This window comes from Bacillus rossius, chromosome 2, assembly GCF_032445375.1.
Source record: "Bacillus rossius redtenbacheri isolate Brsri chromosome 2, Brsri_v3, whole genome shotgun sequence".
NCBI lineage: Eukaryota > Metazoa > Arthropoda > Insecta > Phasmatodea > Bacillidae > Bacillus > Bacillus rossius.
In genome coordinates, this window is record NC_086331.1 from 14,821,149 (window position 1) to 14,832,869 (window position 11,721).

General features: G+C 41.4%; 1 protein-coding gene across 2 annotated transcripts in view; it reads left to right on the top strand.

The window, feature by feature from the left end:
• The window catches only part of LOC134529123 (endothelin-converting enzyme homolog), a 135,327-nt gene that overhangs the window by 16,645 nt on the left and 106,961 nt on the right, over window positions 1-11,721 (top strand). Inside the window, exon 1 of one of the 2 annotated variants that reach the window (XM_063362877.1) lies at window positions 2,508-2,642. The exons of the other annotated variant lie outside the window; for it this stretch is intronic. The gene's annotated coding sequence lies outside the window, so the exon portion shown is untranslated. Of the gene's footprint in view, window positions 1-2,507; window positions 2,643-11,721 lie in introns of those variants that run through there. 2 annotated transcript variants of the gene reach the window in all.

Consider the following 11,721-nt stretch of genomic DNA (forward strand, 5'->3'; position numbering starts at 1 on the left):
GACGTTGTCACGTCAAAAACTCCTTTACACTGTATTTTTTTTTGTAAATGTAAAATAAATATTCATGTGAAATTACATATATTTGAAAATTTACATGAAGACAACTCCATATAAACAAAACAGTGTCCGTAGAAATACTGGTTTCGGATTCTTACCCGGGAATTTATGCTTTGTATCATCAAAGTTATTTGTAAACCGTTCTCTGAATAGCTTTAAAGTATTAACTGCGCACATTAGTAGGCAAATATAAGACCTAATAAAGTCCAATCATTTATTACAAGGTTGTATTTCCCATAGTATAAAAAATTATACTTGAATGAACCACAAAAAAATACTTTTTCGTGCCAATTTTCGTAAGAAATACTCAGTTTAGCTCGAAAAAGTATTTCATATATGCAAAAATAACTGTAGCAATGTGTTGTACAAAGTTACAATATCCATATGGTAGTATTACAAACTACTTGGCAACTGGTATCCAAGGATATTTTGTAAAAATACATACAATTTGTTTTCTGTGTAACGAATTTGTGACATCCTTAAAATTCATTTTTAAAACTAAGGTTAAATTTGATTTAAAGGATTACTTAAGTTAAAAAAATTTATACTAAGTAGAGTAATACTAAAAAGGCAAATGGGAATACATAAAAAAAATTAATTGAGATCACAGGTTAGATGCTGACTGGTGTAAATCTTTTTTATACCACGGGGTATTTTTTTTAGTTCAAGGGATTATGGGTCTGAAGTAGCGAGTGGGAAAGGGGGAGGTGCCTATACCATAGGACTGCCCCTGAACAAAAAAAATGAGTGAAAAAAATTACAAAAAAATAAAAAAAGTATGAGTGAAAAAAATTACAAAAAAAAATGAGTGAAGAAAATTACCAAATATTCTGGCTTGTTCTAGAACTCTATCCTTGCTCAACAACGGAGATGTTCACAAGCTGGCAGAATCTGTTTTTGTAATATTTTTCACTCATTCTTTTATTATTATTTCTTTTTTCTGTAATTTACTGATATTAAGGAAAACGTGCAATTGTTTACTCCGTGTGCTCCTGGTTATTCCTGACAATATATTTATGGCTTTCTCAGGGTGCTTCTGCTTATTCCTGTGGTTTCTCCAAGTGCTTCTGGTCATTCCTGTCGTTTCTCCTCGTGCTTCTGGTTATTCCTGTGGTTTCTCCAAGTGCTTCTGCTTATTCCTGTGGTTTCTCCAAGTGCTTCTGGTCATTCCTGTCGTTTCTCCTCGTGCTTCTGGTTATTTCTGAGAAATCGATCTCTGCATGATTTTTTTTGCTTAATGAGGCATGTTATTTTATTTATCAGTTAAATTTAAATTGTGAATTTCTGTCACCAAATTACCTAACTAAAAATTCTTTTATCATTTGAAATTCAACGGAAAAACATCCAATACTAATTCAAATAATATGATTTGAGACACCTGAGAAGCACTAACATGCAAGACGAACTTCCTTCTCCTTGGTGTCTAATGAAGCCTACCTTCTTTTGCGATCGCGAGAGAGCATTCCGCATCCCACATGAAATAAAAAAAAATAAAATTGACCACTACGGAACACGTAGCGTCATCTGTTGTTGAAATGCAGAAGTACTTGCGACAACTAGAGACCCGGAAATTTCGCGGACTCTTCTGACCTCAGGATAGAATTCAAAGTTATAGGTGTGCTCGACCCATGTTTACTTTCTCATTGGTTGATTTCTTAGCGAGAACATTTTTATCCTTGTTATTTGGCACTACCTGATTCGCTTACTTTTCTCCTAGCTGGGCGTCGTTGGCTCACGGTCGTAGAGAGGCGTGTCCAGATAACTGCGGTCCAATCATTAGAGACCTGCAAAATTCACGGATTCATTCGGTGATGGACTAGAATTCAAACACATATACCACTTAGATAATTTTGCTATTGGCTTACTGTTTATCTGGACGAATCTCAACCAGTTATAAACCCTCAACCAAAGAAGGATCGAATCACAGACAAACCTGCTGAGACGACTTACAAGTCGGCAGCCAATGAACTTGCGCTATTTGCCCGAGTGTACAGGGGTATGTGCAATCTATCCTGAAGACCATCGAAACCGCGAATTTTGCAGGTCTCTACCAATCATGAACACAGTGCGAGAGTGTGAAGGTTTGCATTCTAACATGCGACAAAATGAATCCGCGAGATTTCCGGGTCTCTAATTATAACCCCAAGTAAGTATATATACGCGCAACGGTTTTTATTTTTTTATTTTTGCACGGCGGTGGAGTGTGACCGTGTGAGTCGCGCTCTGGAGTTGACAAACACAGGCCCGAGTCGCCCCTTTGACGCGCGCGCGCGCGCGGTCAAAATAGCCCCTCCCACCCCTGTTTCCCCCTGCTACCCCTTCTTCCCCTGCGACCCCTTCTTCCCCTGCGACGGCCCTTCCCCCGCCTGCTCCCCTCTTCCCTTAACCACCGCGGGAGGGAACTTCCTCCGGCTCAGACGCGCCGCGAAAAAGAAGAGAAGAAAAAAAAAATCCGCCAGTCGGCGGTAGGAACTGGGTTAGCTGGCGGCTGGGCTGTCGCGCGGACGTGACCGCAGGGTCGAGCTAAGGTCGCAGCGCCTTCATAGGAGGTCCGTCAGCCCTGGCGCGGCAACAAAACACAACTGGTAAACACCCATTCACTTTTCTACGCTCTAATATGTTGGGCCTGGAAAAAAATTCGCTGTTTCATTGAACCTTTTAGGATGTACTCAACGATCCCCGACGTACTCGGGATAAATGCCACACGCTCATTGGCTACTGACTTGTGATACCTAGGGGCACGCAGATTTCGCGAAAAGATTTCGAGAATAGATGAAAGTTAAAACAATGTAGCAAAGTCTGTGTTCCGTGGTTGAGTGGGTTTCTTTCAGGTGCATGTCGATTGTTACAACAACCAATCATACTAATTAAGTGTGGAAGCAAACTCGTCCTTAGTGGCTCCTGCAAACAAAGCAACTTCTCTCGCAGACGGCCGTCAATCACAAGGAAGAAACCGCTGGTGCGGGTATACCCAATGGCGTAGCCAGGATTTGTGTATGGGGGGTGTTAAGAAGCATGGTGTCCCCCCCCCCCCCCGTTTTAAAGCGTGGGGTCCGGGGGTCCTCCCCCGGGAAAATTTGAATTTTAAGGTGTAAGATAGTGCTATTTTAGCAGTTTTCGGTACTTAAATTTAAATATTGTAATAGTAAAAATTTTATTGATTTTAATATGGAATTTGTTTGAGTGATGAATAAGAAATTAATTAAAGATTCGGTGCTAAGGGGGGGGGGTTGAACCCCTAAAACCCCCCCCTTGCTACGCCCCTGGGTATACCTTGTTGCAGTCTAGTAGACATTCAGTTTTTTTTTCGCGAATAATGCCTGCCCCTACCCATTTACCTTTTCTACGCTCTAATATGTTGGGTCTGGAAAAAAAAAATCACTGTTTCATTGAACCTTTTAGGATGTACTCAACGATCCCCTACGTACTCGGGATAAATGCCTAGAGACCTATACAATTCGGGGATTCATTTCGCAATAGGATAGAGTCCAAATACTTTTGACATTATTTTGCTTCAGTGATTGGGCCACAGTTTATCTGAAGGATTCTGGGCCAATGAAAAATCTTTAACAGAAGAATTAGCAAATCACGATCATTCCAGTCAACAGGTGTTACGAGTCGGTAACCAATCAGCAGATTTAATTTGCACGAGTGCGTAGAGGATCACGGAGTCTATCTTTTAGGGATTTGAAATCGCGAATTTTACAGGTCTCTACCCATAAATAGAGGTCCGGAAATTTCGCGGATTCATTTGGTCGCAAGCTAGAATGCAAACATTCATATTCATGCGCTGTTCATGATAGGATAGCAGTTATTTGGACACGCCCCTCTGCAACCTTGGGCCAACGACGTCCAGTTATGAGAGAAGTAAGCGAATCAGAGAGAGCCGATTAACAAGATAAAAAAATGTTATCTTTTTTTCGCTAAAAAATCAGTAGAGACCTGCAAAATTCGCGGTTTCGATGGCCTTCAGGATAGACTGCACATATCCCTGTACACTCTGGCAAATAACGCAAGTTCATTGGCTGCCGACTTTTAAGTCGTCTCAGCTGGTTTGTCTGTGATTCGATCCTTCTTTGGTTGAAGGTTTATAACTGGTTGAGATTCGTCCAGATGAACAGTAAGCCAATAGCAAAATTATCTGAGAGGTATATGTGTTTGAATTCTAGCCTATCACCGAATGAATCCGCGAATTTTGCAGGTCTCTAGAAATCAGTCAATGTAGAAGCAAACTTTGGTTGGAAGAAACATAATGCTTTGAAGGTTAGCTTGACGCTAGATGAACTCGCGAAATTTCCGGGTGTCTACCCATAAACCTTTTCTACGCTCTAATATGTTGGGCCTGGAAAAAAAATTCGCTCTTTCATTGACCTTTTAGGATGTACTCAACGATCCCCTACGTACTCGGGATAAATGCCACACGCTCATTGACTACTGACTTGTGATACCTGTCAACTGGGATGCTTCCGATTCGATAAGCACTTCTTTGGTTGAAGGTTTTTCATCGGCTCAAAGTCCTCCAGATAAACTGTGTGAGCAAATCACAGAATAAATATGCAAATACGCGTGTTTGGATTCTAGCATAACGCGAAATGAATCCGCGATTTTTTTTCCGGTCTGTACTCATATGTATATTTTTGTAAAAGGAACTGAATTGATCATGTAAAAGCAACTGTATCGCTACGTGAAAAAATTTTTGTCCACAGTAATACTAGTTTCGGATACCTGCCCGGGCATTTATGCTTTTTGGTGTCCCATTACTAGAGACCTGCAAAATTCGCGGTTTCGATGGAATTCAGGATAGACTGCACATACCCCTGTACACTCGGGCAAATAACGCAAGTTCATTGGCTGCCGACTTGTAAGTCGTCTCAGCTGGTTTGTCTGTGATTCGATCCTTCTTTGGTTGAGGGTTTATAACTGGTTGAGATTCGTCTAGATGAACAGTAAGCCAATAGCACAATTATCTAAGAGGTGTATGTGTTTGAATTCTAGCCTATCACCGAATGAATCCGCGAATTTTGCAGGTCTCTACCCATTACTAGAGGGACAGGAAATATTCGCGATTTCAATGATCTCTGGACAGACTCCACTATCCAGTATGTACTCGGGCAAATTAAATCTGATTATTTGCTACTGACTCGTGACACCTGTTAACAGCAGTGATTTTGATTCGATTCTTCTTTTGTTGAGGGTTCTTCATTGGCTTGAAGTACTTCAGATAAATTTTCCTGTCCGTACCTATTACCTACATTAGTTAGTTATTTGCTTTAATAGCTTTACATCATTAATTGCACACATTAAAAAGTATAGCAAAAAAATAAAGCCCTGTTGTTGATTATTCGATTATCTTTACATAGTTGAAAAAATTAATATGCTTTTAAAAAACTTAAAAAATAAATTTAAAATTATGTGCCAAGTTTTGTAAGCGCGACAAGAAATATTCAGAATTGTTTCCAAAAAAAGGTATTTCATTCATGAAAAAATAACCATAAAAGTGTGTTGTACAAATTTACAATATTTTTCTTTTAATGTTACAAATCTATATATTGGCAACTAGATTTCAAAGGAATTTTATCTAAAAGTACAGATTTTTTTTTCTTTGTATACATTTGTTTAGATAAAGACGTTTAATTGGTGATCTGTCTGACCCGTCAAGATGGCTGTTAGTTTTTCTTGTAATTACTACTAAGGGGTTTTCTCTGTAAATTTAGTCCGTTAGCTCTTTTGCATTTATTGTTGGAATACCGAATTTTTCCCGCCAGATATTTAAGTTGTTATTTTCGTGTGTGTATGTGTAGATGTTTTGGTGTATGTGAAGGTGTGTTGGTGTATGTGTAGGTGTGTTTAGGTGTGTGTGTGTGTGTTGGTGTGTGTGTAGGTGTGTTGGTGTGTGTATAGGTGTGTTGGTGTGTGTGTGTGTTGGTGTGTGTGTAGGTGTGTTGGTGTGTGTGTAGGTGTGTTTAGGTGTGTGTGTGTGTTGGTGTGTTGGTGTATGTGTGTGTAGGTGTGTTGGTGTGTGTGTAGGTGTGTTGGTGTGTGTGTAGGTGTGTTGGTGTGTGTGTAGGTGTGTTGGTGTGTGTGTAGGTGTGTTGGTGTGTGTGTAGGTGTGTTGGTGTGTGTGTGTGTGTTGGTGTATGTGTGTGTGTTGGTGTGTGTAGGTGTGTTGGTGTGTGTGTAGGTGTGTTGGTGTGTGTAGGTGTGTTGGTGTGTGTGTGTGTGTTGGTGTATGTGTGTGTGTGTTGGTGTGTGTGTAGGTGTGTTGGTGTGTGTGTAGGTGTGTTGGTGTGTGTGTAGGTGTGTTGGTGTGTGTGTAGGTGTGTTGGTGTGTGTGTGTGTGTTGGTGTATGTGTGTGTGTTGGTGTGTGTGTAGGTGTGTTGGTGTGTGTGTAGGTGTGTTGGTGTGTGTGTAGGTGTGTTGGTGTGTGTGTAGGTGTGTTGGTGTGTGTGTAGGTGTGTTGGTGTGTATATAGGGTGAGTCTGAATTCGACCGACGAACTTCGGCTGCATGTTCATCACGACAAAGTTTGTTGAAACCTATTTACAACTTATGGTTAGAGACCCGTGAATTTCGCGGATTCATTTCGTGTTATGCTAAAATTAAAATAATTATACCTTAGTGCTGCTTCTGTCATTGGTTCACTGTTAATCTGGAGGACTGAGGGCCAATTCGAGACCCTCACTCATAGAATTGTCGAATCACAGGCCACCCAGTCGAGACGACTCACAAGTCAACAGCCAATGAACAGTTGGCATTTGCCCGAGTGTGTAGAGGATATTGGAGTCTATCCTGGAGGTCATTGAATCCGCGGAATTCACGGGTCTCTACTTATGGTCGTTAAGTGCTTTCCAAGGCTGGTATGAAACTTTGAAGACGGAGCTGAACAGCATTTTTATTGTAAATAATAATAAAAAAAGTAATTAAGATGGCGGACTTATCATCGGAATTCTGGTTAGTTACATGGAGTTCTACTACCACCGCAAACAGCGTAAACTGTGCAGGTCATTAGGCATAGGCAAGGGGCATGCATATTTCGCGAAATGATTTCGGGACTAGACACCGTCTGTGTTTCGTGATTGGGAGAGTTTCTTCCAGGTACATATTGATTGTAACAACACCAATCACAGTGATTCAGTGCGGAAGTAAACGCGTCCTGAGTGGCTCGGTGAAAGAAGGCGACGACTTCTCTCGCAGACGGCCGCCAATCACAAGGAAGAAACCACAGGTGCGGGTATACCTTGTTGCAGTCTAATAAGTGTTCATATCTTTTCGCGAGAAATGCCTGCCCCTAGGCATAGAACATTTGCAATCTAACTGAATGTCTGAAAGTAACAGTGACTGGCTGTAAGACATTTTTCCTGTGTAAATAACTTTCATTATTGAATCCATTTTAAGAACGTCTACAACTGTAAAAGTATTATAAATTGCTAGAAACAATTGTGCTTCCATGCACAAAACGTCTCCGTCTTAACAATTTTCAGAACACTCCCTTCGAATATGACATTCGGAAAAGAACGCTGAAAACGCACGAAAGTTGGAAGTTGAACAATAATTGCGTGGCGTTATTGTGCCTTGCGTATAGTTTATAAAGAGGTAGGTACTCTGAAGTGTGGTTTTTAAAAATTTTTCGCCTTGCGTTCTTGTTGGTAGCATAGTTTATTAACCAGGCCCAAATACTCAAATAAAAAGATTTCAGTGACACCAACTTAAAACAGATTTATTTGGGTCGTGAATTCAGGGAACATACGTACCTAGGTATTTTCCTTTACACGCAAACCACCAAAAGGCTGGGGTAGAGTTGATATAAACATTTCCCTACTTCAAAACTCGGTTATATACAATAAAGGTGGAACGCTTGATTTTTCATATTGATAACTACAGAAGCACTTACAGGTAAACACAGCCTATCCATAGAAATATTATTAAGCTAAGTTCAAACCAGGTTTAATTTTTGCTAGTTGTTATTGCTGAGTAATGTAAATAGACAATCACAATCAGAAGCCATGAGCATGAATGCATTTGATTTGGTAACAGCTGTGCATATTATGGTTCTGTTACCTCAACAGGAAGTCTCATTTAACGAAAACGTGCTAACAACAGAAATAACGTTGAACTTCTGGGCTCTGCGGATCGCTAAATAAAGTACGTCTACGTTAGAAACGTCACGTCGATTGCAACAACACCTCTGTGCTCTTGTTTGCACTGTACTTGCTTACTGCAGTAATTGTGTCCTGTCAGGTATTTGTCCATTGCTCCCTAGTCACAACTGGATGTTTACCAAATAGTAAAAGACAGTGAGTGGTTGTGTTTTTTTTTGACGTGACAACGTCTAATAAATCGATTAACACCGGCTGCACGCACAAAAAAGTGTCCCGTTGCACACAATGTCCCGTTGCGCTGTGTCCCGTTACGCTCATTGTACGCTTGCGCCGCATCTATCTCTCTTCCACTGGATTGGAACAACCATCGATTCGACTTTTTCGAGGGACATTAAACTTGAAACACTCCCATTCGTTTCCTACTTTTCCTATCATCGTCCTATCCTTAACAGAATAACACAGATTGGAAGAAGTTAAAAAGCAAACATGTATAAAAGTTATAGTTAAAATAATAAACATATTTGAATTAATGGGTGCAAATAAAAGTAAATTTATCAATTAAATTGTGCCGAATCAGTGCTACTTTAGGCACGATTTTTTTTATTTTCTTATTTTTACAAAATTTTAAATTTTTTTTATAACTTCAATTTTCCTCCTTCGCCCGCTGCTTTCGCCCCCATCCAAACGGGTTCGGTCGAGTGTACCGGCAGGTTAGCTTGTTGAGCAGTATAGTGCTCTCACCGCCGTTTCCCACCAAATTTGCTGGGTCTAGCCGACTACAGGGCTATCATCAGCAACGGTATCCACTGGCCGTCGCGTCTCGTCACGAGTTTAGCGCTACGCGTGACGAAAGTAGCCACCCTAAGCTTCCCATGGTCACCCCAACCCCTTCTCGGAGGTGTGCTGAAGTTTGCGGTCTCTAACACGTTTTGGTGTCCTTTTTTCAAGCTCCGCCGCACGTCCCGACGCCTGGCCGGCGAAGTCTCCCAGGGCAGGTCATTCACCGGACATACCCCCCACCCCTCCCTGGTCCACAGCGGTCATCGGCCAGCCGGGGCAGTGACCAACCTCAAGGCCAAAATCCCCCCCACTTGCAAAATGGCGGCCACCAAGTGCCGCGATGGTCTCTGCGAGACTCCGATCTGCATGCCCACGCCATCTAGCGGCGAAAGGACGAACCAGCTATCCCCTATCCCCTCCAGAAGAAACAGTCGACCTCACACTCAGTCGATAGGTCGCCGGAGCCCTTTTTTTTTCTTTCGGAGCCCTTCGGAGCACTTCGGGTTTCCCGATCCCCTCCTCCAGAGGAACAGACGACCGGACTTAATTTTAAGTTAGCGTCCCGGCGCCATTTTCAGGGATTTTGAGGGCAGCTCTCGTCCAGCGCGCATCTTTGCAACAGGTCGCAGTAACGACCAGCAGCTATCGTGATCCGCTTTCGGCAATAATGTAGTGGCTTCTGAGCCAGGCCATGTCGCCTAGATTTTTTTTAGTTTTTCTTAATAGCTGCCCAAATAGCTAAGTTTAACTTTAGTTTTTTTTTTTGGTTTTCGCCATAACTATTTCTTCTATGGCTACCGCGAGCTCCCGTGCCGCGCATCCCCGGATCACCCCCAGGGACAGCCACTACCTACTTCACCCTGCCAGCTAAGGTAAGCTGCACTTCGTCCCACACAAACCTGTTAGGTTGCCTTTTTTTTGGGCTTAACTTCGCCCGTCATAAACTGCCTGCTAACCAAGCTAATCCAGGTGGATTATTGGTTACAGGCAGGGTTCCAGAATCCCAGAGGGTTCCAGAATCCCAGAGTACTTCAAGGACCCCAGACCAGTTCAAGATGGCGGCCCAGTTCCGGCGCCACATTTTGCACCTCAACATGTAACTCGTGAGCCTCTATAACGGAGTCTCCCTCCATCTTTCGGCACCCCTCAAAAAGAAGTGAAGAACAGTTTATAACTCCGCCAGTTTTAGGATGTTTTCCATATTATTATAAAATATTGTATTTTAAACACATATATTTGTTTTATGAGCCTGCGAGCTCAATGTTCCTAAACAGTTGAACTTAGCATAGTATGAAATGGTGTCCCCCCCCGGCCCCTCTTTCTTCTTTTTTTATTCGTTAGTTACTCAATGTAATGTATCAAAAATAAGAATCTGACATTGTTAGCAGTTTTGTTTGTAATGGCTGTAATGCCGTAAGATATTTTATAATGTAAGAAACCTATCAATGAAAAGATACTAAACTACTAATCAACAGTAAAAGCCTCTAATAAAACCAAACCATACGAGTGTTTTCATTTGCTGCTACTTGAAACCACAATCCACGTAACCTTTCCTACTGTCAGGGAGGTTAATTTTAAATTGTGTTTGTAAGTGGGCTGTGCCCCTCTGGCAAGTTCTTTTAGATAATTAGCCTGACGCTTCCACCGGACATTTATTATCAATAATTATGGTTTTGTTTTGAGCACAGCACCACGGTTACAAATTGGTAGCAGTTAGCATGGTTACGGTTACAATGTGGTAGCAGTTTGTGTGATATGGTTACTCTTAAATTGTTAACTGTATTTTGGTTTGATTTATGAGAATGCTTTAAATTTATTTGGTATAAATATTTTTTTTGTTTGTCACTAAGATTTTCTATATATAGTATTATTGTAAGTCCTAAAACTGGCACCCAATCTGATTCACCCAAAGTGAGTTAAATTAAAATTCTCTCGTATTTTACGTCCCGCTGTGACTGTGTTTGCGCGCGGTGAGACACCGCGCGGCCCCGTCCTTCAGGCAGCGTGCTTTATCAGCGCGCGTGTCATTCTCCCTGTCATCCTCTTCACCCCTCCCCTACACGCCTCACCGGCTGGAGGAGACAAGGTCATGTCGTTGCCCCCGTGCAGGGATGTTAGACAGTAGCTCAACGAAGCTGGTACAGATGTCACTAAATGCTGGTATCTGAAAAAAAAAACTGGTACACTCCAAGATCTTACATACTTATATATATATATATATAAAATCTATAAACAAAATCTACAAGATCTTTGTCAGTGTAAGATCTTCGGCATAGCGATGTGATGAATTTCTAGAGAACTAGCATCTGAAATTATAAGATGGCCATAAAAACGTTAGCACCTATTATGAATACTTTCAATTAAATTAGCACTTAAAAATTTCTCTTAAAATGCAGTTTTATTAATAGTATACAGATGGAATTATTAAAACGCAACTATTCGAATTATTCGTCCACGCCTAAAGTTAATTGTTAATGCATGGCGCATCGCGCATGGTCGATGTTCAAAGTTGGTATTTCTGCATACCAGCACAATTTATACTTGGTACATGGTACAAGACCCTGGAAAATGGTATGTGTACCAACAAGTTGGTACGTCTAACATCCCTGCCCCCGTGTCCGGCAGCGAAACAATGCGTTGCGGACTAGTTTGTTCCTCACGGCCGACAGTGCACTAAGTTTGTCTAAATTCCTCCCTTTATCTGTGTTTTTTTATAACACATCCGCCTGTAAACCAGGCCATCTTTGTAAAAAAAAACTCATCATAGAAGTCCTTTCGGACATC